Below are 18,003 nucleotides of genomic sequence, written 5' to 3' on the forward strand. Positions count from 1 at the left end.
GAGAGATGAAATCCTCCCAAGTAATGCCCTGTAAGCCAAGCTGATGAATGACCACAATTTTAATGAGAGCAAAATGGTAAATACTATTGAATTGCTGCTGAGGAGTCTTGTGCTGCACAAGGGTGGTCATATTCTCTATGTTTTGGCACATGAAGTAAGGGACGTTCATCATCCTTACCCTGGTAAAATGCATCAGTAGCCTGATATGATAAGCATATAAACGTGAAAACCGGCCCTCACAGCTGAAATACCTCATGATCAATTTGATCAAAGGAGCATAAGCATATTTGAGGTACCGAAAAGGAAACACTCTGTTGATTTTTCTCAAATGGCCAGGTTTGATGTATGGTTCATAATGCTGCTGGTCAATTTACTGCCTCTTGCTCCATTGCTCTCCAATGTTAGGAATACCGGTTGCTAGTGATAGATTCTGGTGTTAATGTAAAATTGACACCAGCTAGAGTGGCTTGACCATCATGTAAATGCAGCACAAGCAAACAAACCAACTCATGATGAAACTGAATGCTAGCAACCTTCTCACAAAATTCATAGCAGGACTGATGTTGGAAACAAGAGATGGAAAGAGGGCAGGCCTGTAATTCAGCAAGAGTGGTTGGTTCTTCTCTAATATGTTTGCCACCTCTATGAGGCCTCCTGGGTGCATGTACCTCTATAGGTGAGTCACTGTGGGTCTCCTCTTCATAATCATATGAAGGATCAGATGCCATGTCTGCTAGTGGATGGACTGTTTTGGAGTTGTCTTAATGAGAAATAGGTGAGCTGTGATGTGCTTTGACTTTTGCCACCAAGGGAAGAGTGATACAAGGGACTGTGGAGGGAGAAAATAGTGAGGGATTTAGGGACTGTTTGGGTAGGGTTTAATTAGGGAATTAGGGAATGATTTAGGAGTTTTTGAGATAGGACTAGGGTTTGGGAATTTGTGTTTGAGATTTTGGGAAATGGGAATTGGGGTATGGGATTAGTGAATTTAGGGGTATGTGAATGTAGGGAATAGGAAAATCAAGGGAAAAAATGGAGTAAGGGAGTGTGAGGTGGGGGGAATAACTTGGCAGCCAAACAGTCAATACAAAACCCTAGCACTGTTTTCTTTGGTAGGGTTTGATTTCCTTATTCAACACCATAAGACAACCACCATCAAACAAGCACCAACATGGGATGAAAAGCAATGATGGAAGAATTACTTGTATAAGTGATGATCCACGAGTTTTGGGCGATTTGGAGCAAGTTTTTGGAGTTTTCGGGGTTGTTGGTTGTATTCGCCGTGCCCAATGAGTGCGTCGTGCCCGTGCAATTTTGAACTGGAAGTCGAAGCCCAGTGCGCCGCGCCTCCTGCCCAGTGCGTCGTGCCTCTGTTTTTTGGTCGATTTTCACCAATTCCTATTGCTTTCTCACCAACACGACTTTGCCTTGCTTCCACTTTGTCTTGGAGTGCAAATGAACTTTTCAAATGAAGAAACGACTTATAAACAAGAAGCTTTTAAATTTTTGGCTCATAAAACCCATTCTTACAATGTTTTGAAAATGACTTTGTTTTTTACTTTGTTTGGAGCTTTTTCACTTCTTTAGAACTTGTGATGGACTTAATGACCTGTGTTTTGTTTGTTTTTTAGGTGGTTGGAGCTACTGGGGCTAGGGAAAGAGACCAAGGTTACAGGTGGAGTGATTCACATAGGAAGAAAATATAATTACATAAATTTGTACCATAAAAGCAAAAATACTTTGTTTTTCCTCAAAACAGAGTTTTGAGGAAAGACACATCTCTGAGCACTTGATGATGAAGTTTATTGATGTTGGAACCTCCCCATGTGCCTGCAGGTTGTTATTGGACACTTTGAAACACTTTTTTGATGAAACCCTAGACCTAAATGACAATGAAACCCTAAAACAAAACCTTTGCAATCTTTAAGACAAAAGATGACTGTAAATGCTTTGAAATGAACAAACATGAGCCAACAGGTAGATAATAGGAGGGAAACTGTAGGAAAGCCACTACCATCAAATGATCCATGCGCCTAATGGAATGCAGCTAACTAAGAGGGACATCTAATATGCAATGTAACAAGAGGATTTGATCTCTGATGGAGGGATGAAGATACCGACACTAATAGAATTATTAGCATTAATTAATGCCCGGAGAAAGAAAATGGAAACACCTAGTAAGCAACCTGAAATCTCTAGCATGACTCGTGAAGAAGAGGAAGAAATGCAACATGATATATCAAAATTACAAGACCAAGTACAACAAATTTCACTCTCACTAAAGGTAAATGAAGCCAAGATGAATGGCATGGAAGCTAATATGAATGGCATGCAAGTTAAGATGGATGATGTAGAAGCTAAGATGGATGGTGTGGAAGCTAAGATGGATGGTTTAAAGAAAGGCATAGAAGCTAGGATGAATGGCATGGACGCTAAGATGAATGGCATGGACGATAAGATGGAAGAATTGAAGATAAATTTGAATAAGTTGCTACAAGAAATGGTCACTAATGGTGAAAGGGTAGTAAAGGAAACTCATGATGAGAACAAACAAAATGTTAATCATGATTTCATAGACTCTAATATTGGATTAAAGACCCACCATGTTCTAAAAATTGATATGAGAAAGTTTGATGGCAAGGATCCTGGAACATGGATACTATAGATGGAGCAATTTTTCGATCTCCATAATGTGCAAAGCTAATTGCTAAATCTCAAACAAGAGGGTTTAATGATGGAGCACATTGAGGACTTCCAAAAATTGAACATAAAGGTAAAAGATATTCCAAAGGAGCATAGGATTGATGTGTTCATAGGGACTTTAAAGGATAATATCCAACATGAGGTTCGCCTTTGGGAACCTGATTCATTGGAGAAGGCATTCAGGTTAGCAAGAAAAATGGAAAGAAAAATTATGGCAACGAGGAAGCCTACCACTCACAACTATAAAGATGGAAGTGTTGTTGCCCTTAGCCTTCCACAACCTACAAGGTTGACACCACAACAATTGGAAGAAAAAAGAGCAAAAGGTCTTTGTTACAGTTGTGATAGCAAATACACTAAAGGTCATAAGTATGAAGAGAAGAAATTATTCTACATAGATTGTGAAGAGGAGGAAGAAAAGGAACAAGAAATTTCAAAAGAAGACGATATACTCCGGGAACAAACCCTAGATAAAGAAGAAATGAATCCGACCATATCTTGTAATGCATTGGCTGGAATTACCACTCCTCAAAATATCAAGATAGAAGGACATATCAATAAGAAAAAGGTAATATTGATTGATTCAGGAAGTACCCATAATTTTATTCATCGTAAGATAGCAAAGGAATTGAATTGCTTCCTATATCCAACGCCAAAGTGTCAAGTGATGGTTTCAAGTGGAGGAACCATAAATTGCTCTAGAAAGTGCCATAATATCAAGCTATCCATGGGAGAATATGTATTGAATATCCCAATGCTTTCCATTCCAATGGGTGGTGTTGATGTTGTACTAGGAGTCCAATGGCTACAATCCTTGGGTACAATAGCTTTTAATTTTCAAGAACTTTTCATGAAATTTTGTGCGGAAGGAAAGGAAGTTGAATTAAGGGGTATTGTAAGGAAACTGGGAAAGATAATCAGCTCTAACGATATGACAAAGCTTCTAAAGAAGGAACAACGAGGTGTAATTGCACAATTATGTTTGCTAGAGGTTCCCACATCGAAATCATCTATTTCTCCATATATCCAAAAAGCCTTAGACAATCATTCCAAGGTATTTGATACTCCCAAAGGTCTCCCACCTATTTGTGATCATGATCATGCTATTCATTTGATTCCAGGAAGTGTTCCTCCAAACATCAGGCTGTACAGATATCCCTATGCCCAAAAGAGTGAAATTGAATGTATGATTGCAGAAATGCTAGAGGCTGGTATAATTCAACCTAGTCAAAGTTCTTTCTCTACTCCAGTAGTATTGGTGCACAAGAAGGATGGATCATGGTGCATGTGTCTGGATTATAGGGAGCTCAAAAAGCTCACTATTAAAGATAAATTTCCCATTCCTGTCATTGATGAATTATTGGATGAATTGCATAGATCAATTTACTTCACCAAGTTGGATCTTCGTTCAGGATATCATCAAATCAGCATGAAGACTGAAGACATTCCGAAAACAACATTTAGAACTCATGAGGGTCATTATGAATTTTTAGTCATGCCTTTTGGCCTTACCAATGCACCTTCTACATTTCAGGGTTTGATCAATTCCATTTTCAAATCCTTCCTTAGAAAATTTTTGTTAGTATTTTTTGATGATATACTAATCTACAACAAGTCCTGGAAGGATCATGTTGAACATGTTGACAGGGTGCTCAAACTGTTGAAGGAGAAACAATTATATGCAAAAAGCTCCAAATGTTTCTTTGGAGTACAAGAGGTGGAATATCTGGGTCATATTGTATCTCATGAAGGTGTTAAGGTAGACCCTAGCAAAAGTAAAGCCATTAAGGAATGGAAAATCCCCACATCCATAAGGCATCTGCGAGGATTTCTCGGGTTGACAGGGTATTATCGCAAGTTTGTTAAAGTGGAGACTAATATGCCATAGGGAATCTCCGATTTGCTAAAGCGGAGACTAATATGCCATGTGGCCTCCTTCGATACTGCTTATTATAACACACCAAAAAATTTTAAAAGCGCTATCACATATGCGTTTCGGAGTTTAGATATTTTCTTATTATTATGAAGAACCAATGTTATATGTATTAGAGTTTTACTATCAGAGATTTCTAAAATAATTCCTCCAATGTCATAACTCTAATATAACTCTAATATCAAAAGGTTCCTCCCACCAATAGACTACAACCACTCTATGACTTTCCTGCCACATCATTCCGACCAATCATGTGAGGGGAAATTTGGTTCCACCAATCAGAAGCCTCCCTTGACTAGGGTTTTGACCATCAAAAGGATAAGGTTATCCCAAAATTTCCTTTAAGTTGATAGCATAACTCCTATGCACCACAACAAAGCCTTCTCTCCGATTCTTGTCATGACTCGACCAACGGACCTCACCTCTACATCACGTATTGTCTTAGTCGAAGAGCTCTAGAACCTCCCCGATTATAAGCTTTGTTGTTGCAAAGGATTCCTCAACCTAGTCTTTCTGACTATGTCTCTATCCCAGGAATCTTGTACATCCCCATACGTGCTTCACGGTTTGATGATGATACCTTTGCTTACTTTGGATGATCTACAACATTATCCCTCCTGAGCTTGGGTGATATGTTCTCTAATGGATTCGTGGCCGACTAGTCTTCCCTTCCCACTGGGAAGGAATCCTACCGAAGGTGTCATAGGCGCTCCTGCGTCGCTTACCTACCATGGTTTTGGTATGGACTCCTGAGATCTTCCTACCTCTCCTACTATATGTTGACTATACCAGATCCTATGCCATGATTGCAAGAAGCTCCATGCCACTTGATGAAACCTTCTAGTGCCTCGAAAACCATCCTAAGATGCCAAAAATAGATATCCAACCTGCTGAGAAAGCCAGGTTGCAGGCCATTTAGGAAAAGCTGGCACCTCGTCTGATCCCAAGGGGAAAATCCCATTGACATTAATCTAATGCTTCTCATGCAACACAACAACTTGTAACTTTGAAAAAAAAAGGCATGCAAGCAGATAAACACCCTATTATCCGACAGGTCTGCCATGTAATCTTCATATTAATAAAAGGGTTTCAGAACCCACTATCTTTCAAGTTTGATCAAACCTCTTGTGGGGCGACCATGACATGTAATGAGTTACGTATCTTCCTTAATAAGTTATTACTCTTTGTTTTCATGTGGTTTGTTATAGCATGCGATTCGTTATGCCTCTTAAGCATCAAACATTCTATGTTTACCTTTGGAAGTCATTACACACATCTTTGCCTTCAAATTTTACACACATGCATATCTAGATAGATAGATATATATATATATATATAGAGAGAGAGAGAGAGAGAGAGAGAGATAAGTCATCCCCACATGGATGTACCACATATGCAAACATAATCAACATAATGCAGTCATTCAATCTAGAACCAGTAGTGGAATCAGAGGTTTACTCATCGGAACATTCAAAATGACACAACACAAAACATTTGTGATATGGGTACCTCCAATCTGGAATAGATGCGATAACATAATTAACTCATTTTAATAACTCTATCAGGTCCATAATATCGGAGGTTTTGATATCGAAGGTTTTGATATCCGAGATAATCACAACATTCCATAGTTTGCAAACTTATGCTATAATAAAGCTATGATATGGTGGACGACAAATTACAATTAAACTCATTTTAATATCAATATTGCATCCATCGTGTCGGCCATTTTAGATGATGGCACATAACGAAAGTTTTAATAAATGGATGTGATCTTAGATTAAATCCAGTTTTGTAATTATATCGGGTCTGCAAGTGAATTAATACACCATATAGGGTCCGCATATCGTAGATTGGAGCAAATATGAGGTCGAAGATTATCGCATATCGTAGCACACGCCTTCAAGAATATTAGTGAGATATGGATCTCAGAGGAAGTTCTCTATCGCAAGTCAGACATCAAGGTGTTTCAAGTGCTATCATATAACAAAAATACTGAATCATCAACTGCACATATATGATATCATTGTTCGTCTGTATACTTAACACATTTCGAATTTAAACACATCAATGGTGATACTGATCTAATTGCATATAATAACAAATATGACAAACTTGAATTAAAACAATACATAAGCCCAAAAATATAGCATCAACGTAAAGATAATAGTACCCGACACACATTCACTATGCTCATAAGCAAAATCGTTGTGGTTCTTCTTTCTATTAAGACTTGTTTATAGCTATAGTAAAAACAAAAACACTTTTCGCAAAATTTCAGAAGCCCCTTTATTCATAACAATGAAGGGGATTTAAAGTTTAAAGTCGAAACTAAAATATAGAAAAGTCCATAAAATGTTGTGATGGTCCAAACAAACCACACTTAAAATAAAAATACAAACTAATAGTACAATCCTGTTACAACAAGTTGATCAAGACTTGGACAAATTCTTCTCTGGAAATCGTTGTTGAAGTTCCAATATATTTGTCATCGCCTTTAATTCAGGTGGATGTTCAGGCCCAATGTGCACTCGTGTAGTGAATAACGCATCACTGAGAGATGGCAGCACCTGACTGATTGTATTTAGAAGACACCTCAACATCAACCATTTCCCATGTGGTTTAACTACGAAATGCCAATGTCATTCCAAGTCAATATTTGATAGATATTTTATCCGCTCAGCCTTCTTCTTTGATGATTCTTGCCAAGATTTTGTCAATATTTTAACATCGGGCAACATATCTTCTCAGCACTCCAAGATTAAATTTGCCTCCAAGAGGTTGTCATTGATTGATTGAATCATGTTGCTAGATATGTCCCTAGCACTATGGATTACCATCTCTGCATTTTTAAGCCTTATCTCCCATCCTTGGAAGATAATCTCTTTCTGAGATTTTCTATCTTGGGCAGATTTTCTAGTCGGCCCTTAGAGTCGTTCTTTAATAAACTATTCCCAAATCCCATCCAGACTTTCTTCTGTCGCTACCTTCTCTGCATTTGATTCACTAGTTGTCGATGTTTCAGTTAAATGAATTGCATCTTGACTCTGAGATGTGCTCGCTCTTGTGTCTTGTTTTTTGTTCTGGTGATTTAGATTCAAAATTTCACTGGGCAAATGGCAAATCCTTTTAACCCTCTATTGATGACACTGCACTAATTCCTTGGGGCTGAGCCATCCCGTTGCTTCTCTTTCAATCTTTGAATAATTTAACGTTGATTGAAAGAAATCATCAAATTTATCAAGCTCGTTTGTAAATTGCCTGATCTTTGCCTGTGTTGTAATATTTTTTGTAGTATTTACTGGATCATATTGCTGATTTGGAATGGTTTGAAAGTTCATCAGTTGGATTTCCTCCATCTCCCTAGTAGCATGTTTGAAAGTATCTAAAGAATAGAATCCACATCGATATGGAAAAACATGCCACATTGCCTTTTTTCTTTCTTTCATGACCTTAGACATGCCATCTCCCACAGTTTGGTAGGTTATTTCCCAAGCTAGGAGCTTATTGGGGACATACAAGGGCAACACATGAGGTTGTGAAAGGCTGCCAAAAACTTGAACATAGGTAAATTATTCCTCCCCAAAACATCTTCCAATTGATAACAGGTCAATATTGGCTTCAGCGGAGATTCTAGGGCACTTCTCATTGAAAACAAATTGGCAAATAGGAAGGATGATGCCATGGCTAATATTGAAAAATGGGGTCGGTATTTTGACGCCCATAGAATATCATGGTAAATATGAATAGGCAAGGGTATTCAATAGTCCATTTCCATCCCTTGGATGGAAAACCTAAAGTGAAACAAATACAATCCATAATGTAGTGATCCGGATTTAAGCAGGAACGCAATAGATTACATAGATAACCATAAATACAGAGATGCGATAACCATAAAAACAGAGATGCAACAGAAATAATAATATGCGATAACCATAAAAACAGAGATGCCGCGGAAATAATACTTCATTTCATTAATGGAGAATAGTGAAATATGCTTACAAATAGAAATAACCCAGCTAGGGCGATGGTAGCTTATCTCTGAGAAGAGATGTGTCGGCTACATGCCTCTGAACTGTTTTGAACTGTGTTACAATGAGGCTCGAGGGCCTATTTATTGTTGAGAAACAATGGAAAACCCTTCACATTCCAAAACCTAACCCTAGAAGATGAAACGCCAAATTGTGGGCCCCGTTTTTGGGTAAGTTGGTACATCAACTTCCCGGGGTCGCGAATTGGTCATACTATCTGCGTTTGACGTGCATGATAGCCCGTTGGAAAGATCTCTCCGAGGACTACGATGGAAAAGAAGATTTTTATCAAAAAAATCGCTGGGCGGTGGATTTCCCAAAAAACGTCGTGTAGGGCCTCAAAACGGCTCCGGAAGTTTAAGACCCGAAAAACTGCTAAAAATAGTAAACAGTGCTATAATTAAGGAAACTGATAAAAACTGTAAGAAGCACTAGAGGGGATCCAAGTGGAATTAGCGGGTGGCCACCAATATCCACCTGGATCATTCCTCCCCCCTTAGGAAGCAATGGTCCCCATTGCGTTGAGTTCCTCCATGAGATGAGGGAACTTCTGCTACACTTGGTCCCTAGTGAGCCACTTGCCCTGGTGAAGGAGTTGTCCTGCTTTGACAACTTGATACGGTTGGATATTATGCTAGCGAGTGTGCTTGATCTGTGTGTCCATGATCCGATCAGTTGCAACTTGTTCCATGCAAGCTGGATTTAACTCTGTGGGTGTGAGTTGTTCTGCAATGTCGGACGTGTCTAGTAATGGTGGAAAGTATGGCCGAAGGCGGTCGACATTGAACACCGGGTGCAGGACAAGGAATGGGGGAATGCTGAGCTCAAATGCATTGTCTCCCATAGCTTTGGTAATGGTGTAAGGACCATGTCGAAGTGGTCTGAGTTTCTGATGGGTTCTGGTAAGGCGCTCCCTCTGCAGATGTAACCAAACTTTGTCATCCACCTGAAACTTGTGTGGTACCCCTCCAGGTAACGAGAAGTTGTTCCTGTGTTCTGTCATGACTGTATCCCTCTGTTGCTGCTGCTGTGTTGAGGAACCCTTCGCGGGGGTCATGGATGTAGCAACGATCTTCCCCTTACATTGGGAACGAACCAGACAAAAAATAAATTTCCTAGTCTGTGAGATGAGCTTGCTGCCTTTCTTAGCAGTGATCAAAGAGGTGGCGGTAGGTGGGGCTACCTCCGGTATCCTGTATAATGAATTATCCAAAGAAATGATGACAGCGCGAGGCCTTGACTCATACACAGCATGTCGCCTCCACAAGTATGGCTGGCCTAATAGTACATCACAAACATCCAGAGGTGTAACATCACACAATACCTCGTCTGTGAAGGGCTTGATGTTGTAGGGAAGGCAGCACTGCTGGCGAACTTTGAGATCTCGTCCTTCGTGAAGCCAACCAATACTGTACGGCTGTGGGTGTGGTGTAGTTGGTAGGCCCAACCGCTTCACGACCTCTGCTGAAATGAGGTTCTTTTGGCTGCCACTGTCGACAATGAATTGCAGCGGCGAACCCTTCACCCACATCTGTGAGTGGAAAAGACGTTCCCCCTCCTCTGGATCTTCGGTCTCATTTTTCTGGATCTTGGCAGTAGCAACAGTGGCGCTGGGATCCGCATCAATAATCTGCTTCCCTTTTTCATTCCCCTTGTCGGGTTCTGACTCAGAGTCGGAACATGCATCTGATTCGGAAGCCTTCAACTCGGCCACCAGCGACTGCTTGGTCCGACACTCACTTGTGTTATGAGTGGGACTCTTGTGGAACTCACACCACTTTCCTGTGTCCTTCTTCGGCTTCGTGGTGTTGTTCTTTTCTTGTAGCTTCGACGGGTTGTCTTGGGTCACCCCGCCTTGGCTTTGTCCTTTGGGCTTTGGATTTGCAGATCCAAAGTCTCGCTTCTTCTGTTTGAACTTTTGCTCGATTTTGACAGCGTATCAGTATGTTGTGCCGAGTGAGGAGATGTTCAAGAACTCCATCTCTTCCTGGATGTATCTGTGTAGGCAGCCGCGGTATTTGAGTACCAGATGCAGCTAAGAATCTTTGACACCCAACTGTGTGCGAAGGGTATGAAAAATGTTTGTGAACTCCGGCACATCTTGGTCTCGTCCCTGCCGCAGTGTGGTCCATTTGATGTATTTGTCCTCATAGCTTCCGACGAGGTAGTACTGCTCCTTGATGGCATCCCGGAAGTCATTCCAAGTGGGTGCGGTTGAAAATAGTGAGCCTGTACTTTCATCCTTCTGCTCGCAATAGGTTTCCCACCAGTCCTTGACGTGGGGGGCTGCTTTGAGAAGAGCGAAAACAATCTTCTCCCGACTTGAAAATTCGTGAACAGAAAAATACCCATCTAGCAGATTTAACCATTTATCTACGACATCTGCGTCTATTTGACCCTCGAAGATGGGGATTTCAAAATTAACTTGTACCTTAAATGGTGTGGCGTTTCCAGAGTAGCTGTTGGAAGCCGATGCGTCGCCTCTGGGTAGCCGCTGAAGGATCTGCGCAAAGCTATCCATCATCGCGTTCCTTTGCCGCTCGAGCGCTTCTTCGAGCAAGATTTTGATAGGATCTCCTGCCCCCTCGTCTTTCTTCTCATCCGCCATGGGAGGACGTCGAGATTTGCGAGGCTGGTCTTGCAAAGGTTCGACCAGTTCAAGCCCTAACTCCTTATATCCCGACCTCATTGGGGACATGCAAAGAAAAACAGAGAAAAAGCAGACCGCTCTGATACCACTGATCCGGATTTAAGCAGGAACACAATAGATTACATAGATAACCATAAATACAGAGATGCGATAACCATAAAAACAGAGATGCAACAGAAATAATAATATGCGATAACCATAAAAACAGAGATGCCGCGGAAATAATACTTCATTTCATTAATGGAGAATACTGAAATATGCTTACAAATAGAAATAACCCAGCTAGGGCGATGGTAGCTTATCTCTGAGAAGAGATGTGTCGGCTACATGCCTCTGAACTGTTTTGAACTGTGTTACAATGAGGCTCGAGGGCCTATTTATTGTTGAGAAACAATGGAAAACCCTTCACATTCCAAAACCTAACCCTAGAAGATGAAACGCCAAATTGTGGGCCCCGTTTTTGGGTAAGTTGGTACATCAACTTCCCGGGGTCGCGAATTGGTCATACTATCTCAGTTTGACGTGCATGATAGCCCGTTGGAAAGATCTCTCCGAGGACTACGACGGAAAAGACGATTTTTATCAGAAAAATCACTCGGCGGTGGATTTCCCAAAAAACGTCGTTTAGGGCCTCAAAACAGCTCCGGAAGTTTAGGACCCGAAAAACTGCTAAAAATAGTAAACTGTGCTATAATTAAGGAAACTGATAAAAACTGTAAGAAGCACTAGAGGGGATCCAAGTGGAATTAGCGGGTGGCCACCAATATCCACCTGGATCATGTAGGTACTCAAGTAGAACAGGACAACAACAATTTTAGTAAACTTATGTTTTTTCCTATATTCTTGGATTACGTTGCTTAGCTTGTTGGACAAAATAGTTCCCCAGTCCTTTACATAACCATCAGAGGCAGCTTCAATCAAGGGAGCCCATTGGCCTGAAAACTTCTAGGTATTCTCATATCCAAACAATCTACACATCATTGCAGCAGCATACATACCCTTTTCCTCTCTCTTATGCTTGCTAGCGTCTCTTCTCCATCCTTGAATGGCCTCAAATTGGTGTTCATTTTCCTGCTTGAACCTGTCAACGAACTGTTTATCATATTTCTTCTAAGCTGCTGGGAGGTGGTACATCGCAGAAAAGTCTTTTGCAATGAAAGAGTCGATGACCATTGTCTCTGGGTCATGAAGTTCCTATATGCGATGTTCATATGATCAATGACCCACCTGATCATATCCATATAAGGCAAGATGCTTGGGCAAGCGCCAATTCTATGAAGAAACGAATTGGCCACATCACTGTATGTAATTTCTGAAACAGGAACCCAATCCTCTGTTGTAACTATTCTTTATGTGACTTTTGGCCTTCATCTTCAAAAATCTTATACATGGCCTCTCAACTAGAGACCCCAACATCAGGGGTGCATGTCGTGTCAGAAAATAGCTCAGGGATTTCTGTGACCTTAGGAGCACAACTAACTAGCTATTGTTGAACGGGAATTTTCCTTCTGGGTTTAGCCGATCGAGGCATTTCTTGTGAATTCTGCTTATCGGTACTAGACTGCGAGGAAAAAGCACAAGAATGACCAACACCTACACATAGAGAAAATGACCAATTATGCATGAATCCAATACTTTTATGAGCGAAATCTTTGGGGATCCTTAGTATTAATGAAATCATTTACAATATCAAAAATCATAAATTCACTGCATTTCACCATTAATTGATAGAACATGCATCCACGTGGCCTTCGGCACAAGTTAGCTTTGACAGACATTTTTATTAAAGAAATCACATCGTTGTCCTACCAAAACTTGCAATCTCCTCTGTCTCTGGAGCCGATTACTTTTACGAGAACTTATTTAATATAAAATCACATCTGCGTTTCATCACAACTTTTCGAATGAAACCTTTGCTTAGATCCACCGATCTTTGATTGCAATATGTCTTAGTATACGCGTCAGCTTTACCAGAGATTTTAATCGGAAAAATAAGATGGTTGTCCTGGCAAAATTTGCGATCTCATCTATCTCTCGAACTGGTTTATTTTATCAAAACATCTTTAATATAATACCACATCTGCCCTTCATCCCAACTTTTGGAATGAAATCTTCGCTTGCATCTGTCGATCTCTGATTACAATATGCCAATAGCCCTTGCCTCCTTTCAACTCTTTGTGACCATCGTGCTAGCCCCCAAATTGAAACCCTCTCTATCGGGCATTTCCATTTGGACGTGTAACCTTCGTGGACGAAATTTCAATTTTTCGATTGTTTATCACCTTCTGTGTTTGGCCCTTGGTCTTGTAGCTCTTCACATGACCCTAGTCTAGTGCCCATATCAAAACCCTTCAATCGGAGGATATGAATCAGAGGTTTCGCTTTGATGCACAATACGCCTCAACCTTTGATCTCTAATCTCCCATATGTGACGCCATTGCCACCACATATCTGCCCCCTGTTGCATTGTGAGTAATGCCACGTGTTACCCCTTTTTGGCCTACTATGAGCCTTAAAACTGTTGAATCCAACTGCCATGTATAAATCGTGTTGGCACGACGTTGCCACATGTCTCTTATCAGATCCAGTGTTTTGCTACCACACGTCCCTTTGGGAGGAGAAAGAAAACACCCTAGCTTCTTTCGTTTAGCACACAAATCCTTTATTACATTCTTATTGTCCATCCTGACACATTAACAATAGTAGCCCACTCCCGTCGATTTCACTGTGCCTAATATCACATATTTAGGACGTTAGTCATGTTAAAACCTCCGATACCTAATAAGCTGTCTTTTTGGCTCCAACACGGATGAAGTCATGGTTCGCATGTCATATCGACGCTGCTTTGTCCGTCTTAGTGCAAATGCTAGTATATTGGTGACGTACATAAAAATGCTTGATGCATTAGGGAATGTGAAAAATTTTGTTAAGGCTACGATTTCTAGGTCTTCCTGTTCTCAAGTGCGCGAAGGCATTTAGTCCTTAACACATCGGGAAATGTGCCAAATTATTAGCTTTCGATGTTAAGAGCTTCCTATTGTAAAATATTTATGGGCATTTGGTCTAGTGGTATGATTATTGCTTAGGGTGTGAAAAGTCTTGAGTTCAATTCTCGGAATGTCCTATAGGTTGAATATTCTTTGTATCAATTCAATTCTGGGAATGCTTTGTTTTTAGATAATCTTATGAGAACTTCTATAAATTGTTATAAACAGAGTTTTGGTATGATTTTCATTAAAAAATTCTAGTAAAAACTTTAGAAAATCTTGTAAAATTTGATTTTCATTAAAAAAATTTAGTAAAACCTTTAGAAAATCTAGTAAAATTTTTACACAGTCGTGGTGTGCAAATTTTTTGTGATGGTGCTAAATCCATTTCCACCATCTAAAAAACAATTCAAACACTCTTATGATCAAAATTAAAAATAAAAAATAAAAAAATCACAAAATTGTAACAAAAATAATAACTTTCCCAACATTTTTGTAAAAGACACCATTTATTTTAACTAACCCTAACCCGCAAACAAACTCAGCGTTCAACAATTTAATTTCTTTTAATACCCACAAAATAGAATTCTATTCCTCAAATTATTAAACTCCAAAGAAAATTTCTATTGCGCGTTTCATTTTGTAGTGAGGCGCTCTTTTTATTTAGCAATCCACTCTCAACAATTTAAATTTTTAATCTGTTTTATAGAACCAACCGAATGAAGTTATATTCTTCAAATTTTCTAACCCGCAAGCAAACTCAGCGTTCAACAATTTAATTTCTTTTAATACCCAACAAAATAGAGTTCTATTCCTCAAATTATTAAACTCCAAAGAAAATTTCTATTGCGCGTTTCATTTTGTAGCGAGGCGCTCTTTTTTATTTAGCAACCCACTCTCAACAATTTAATCTGTTTTATAGACCCAACCGAATGAAGTTATATTCTTCAAATTTTTTAGGTTTATGTGATCTATGTTGAATAATTAAGAAAATACTTTGGTAGTAATATATAAAGATTTATGTGATCTATATTGAATAATTAAGAAAATATTTTGGGTAGTAATGTGTTTTGAACCGTAAAACCTTTCTATATGATTTAGGACCGAAAATATTTTCTTAATCATTCCTCAAATTAAAAAAAAAAAATCTATTGCCCTTTTCAGTTTGTACTCGTGTAATTTAGCAACCCACTCTCAACGATTTAATCTTCTTTTAACACCCAACAGAATGAAGTTCTATTCCTCAAATTATTAAACTCTACCTTTGGAATTTTGTTAGGGTTACGGCTTCCAGGGCAAAATTTCTAATGTTTTCAGTTGCTTTTGTAGTTATGTGCGTGGGCATCTAGTTCAATTCTCGGAATGCCCCATATATAGACAATATCTCCTTTGTTTGGGCTTATAGAAACAGAAAGGATCTCCTTACCGAAAGCTTATATAGGCGGTCATACTCTTAGGGTTGACTAGTCCTCTTAAGTTTACGGCTTCAATGGAAAGTATTATATAGGCGGTCATACTCTTACGGTTGACTCGGTTGACTCGTCCTCTTAAGTTTACGGCTTCAATGGAAAGTATTATATAGGCGGTCATACTCTTACGGTTGACTCGTCCTCTTAAGTTTACGGCTTCAATGGAAAGTTTCCTGTTACTTTTAAGAAGTGCCAAATTGTTTTCATCGATTTTACATCGTGTTAGGGCATTTAGTCTAGTGGTATGATTCTCGCTTAAGGTGCGAGAGGGCCCGAGTTCAATTCTCGGAATGCCAAATGTGTGCCTTGTTTGGGGCCACCCCAAACAAGGCACACATTTGGCATTCCGAGAATTGAACTCGGGCCCTCTCGCACCTTAAGCGAGAATCATACCACTAGACTAAATGCCCTAACACGATGTAAAATCGATGAAAACAATTTGGCACTTCTTAAAAGTAACAGGAAACTTTCCATTGAAGCCGTAAACTTAAGAGGACGAGTCAACCGTAAGAGTATGACCAAACAAGGCACACATAAAAAAGCTGGTTTAAGAATTAAATCCCGTTAGCGCACCGTAACGGCAATATGTGGAAAGAAAGAAAAAGCAGCCACAAACTTCACATGCAAGCCAGATTTGAAAAACATAAAAGGTGGTTTAAGAATTAAATCCCGTTAGCGCACCGTAACGGCAATATGTGGAAAGAAAGAAAAAGCAGCCACAAACTTCACATGCAAGCCCGATTTGAAAAACATAAAAGGTTCAGGACGTGCCGAGTTCAATCCTGATAGCTTCCCGTCTTTCGAAAACCTTCTCTAGGCTCCGAAAGGCTCTACTTCACTTTAAGCGGTGTAGCCCCGCAGCCAATAAAAAGAGAGCCAGCAAAAAGGGGTTTGAACCCGACGTGAATCGAACACGCAACCTTCTGATCTGGAGTCAGACGCGCTACCATTGCGCCACGGATCCCTATCCGACAGGCTTTGCTGTTCGCCAGATCTGATTAATAAGCAAAGCTGGTTTAAGGTGGAAAAAGTCCGAGTTCAATACTGTGGATGCCCCATATTTATCAAATAAACCAGGCACATAAAAATCTGGGTTGAGGTGCGAGAGCTCCCGAGTTCAATCCTGTGAATGCTAATGCATGTATTTCGGCATTGCTAGGGGGTCACTGGTACTACTAATATAAATGGTATTGCTAGGGTTTACTGGTACTGCTAATGCGTTTTGCTAAGCACATCAGGCACGGCAAAGGTTGCGACAGGAGCCCTCCCGCGCCCGAAGCTTAGGCAAATGCATCAGGTAGGATGCTCGTCATTCCTACCGGAAAAGGGTGTAGGGCAATGGGGGCATTTCGAGAATCGAACTCAGAACCTCTGGCACCCAAAGCGAGAATCATACCACTAGACCAACTGCATCAAAACATATATATAAACTGAGTTAAAAGTCGGGTTTAAATCTTTTTGATCTTGTCAGAATTTAAGTATGCCTGCTCCACTCCACTTGTAGGTTAAATTTGCTGGCGCTGTCAAAAGACACGTAGGTTCGAGATAAATGACTTTTAATCCCTCTTATAAGAAAACTAAATGTCTCCTTCACTGATATTGTAATGCTTTATACGCAGCCGTTTCCTACTTTAAACTATTATCAAATGAAGTAGAGTGAGGGCGTTATTAGCAGATCCAAGAAAGGAGAGCTATGACATAGTTTAGTTCTCGCGCCAGTCAAAGTTAATTGCATTATTTGTACTGCCGTAGCGGAAGGTTTTGTTTTCGATGCATATTTTTTACAAAACTCGATTTGTCATAGCGAGATCTATTGTGAACATTACAAACTAGTCTCATTTAATTGATTACTTCTTTAGTCCTTGTTCGTTTGTTTACATTGCAAATCTCAATAGATGCTTATCTTTATTTTTCTAGTAGGAATAGTTTAGTGTAGTTACTTGCTAATGTGATAGGGATATTGTCCAATACGTAGATGTCGTTGGTTTTTAAGGTTTGTAATAATAAATAAGAATATTATTATATAAAAAATGGAAAATTTGATTTATAGGCAATTCTTGTACTCAAATGTGAGATGGCAAATCTACTATAAGATTTGGAAGTGTCAAGGTACGGGGGTTTTATTGGGAAGGAATACCATACCACGTGCATTCATATTGGGGGATATATAATGAGGGAAAAATGACAAAATATATTAAGTATATATTAGGGGGTAAAGGGTTTTTATATT

General features: G+C 39.7%; 3 non-coding genes across 3 annotated transcripts; 1 reads left to right on the forward strand and 2 right to left on the reverse strand.

Annotated features, from left to right (window-relative positions):
• The first annotated feature begins 15,998 nt into the window (after nt 1–15,998).
• On the forward strand, nt 15,999–16,070 carry TRNAL-AAG (transfer RNA leucine (anticodon AAG)). The gene has a single exon. It is a non-coding gene; the product is annotated as a tRNA-Leu (tRNA).
• Nucleotides 16,071–16,111: 41 nt separating this feature from the next.
• On the reverse strand, nt 16,112–16,183 carry TRNAL-AAG (transfer RNA leucine (anticodon AAG)). The gene has a single exon. It is a non-coding gene; the product is annotated as a tRNA-Leu (tRNA).
• Nucleotides 16,184–16,665: 482 nt separating this feature from the next.
• Nucleotides 16,666–16,737, reverse strand: TRNAW-CCA (transfer RNA tryptophan (anticodon CCA)). Its single transcript has one exon. It is a non-coding gene; the product is annotated as a tRNA-Trp (tRNA).
• Nucleotides 16,738–18,003: the final 1,266 nt, after the last annotated feature.

Source organism: Pinus tabuliformis, chromosome 6 (assembly GCF_031772625.1).
Source record: "Pinus tabuliformis cultivar Carrire ecotype Pingquan chromosome 6, CPIR1, whole genome shotgun sequence".
NCBI classification, from domain to species: Eukaryota; Viridiplantae; Streptophyta; class Pinopsida; order Pinales; family Pinaceae; genus Pinus; species Pinus tabuliformis.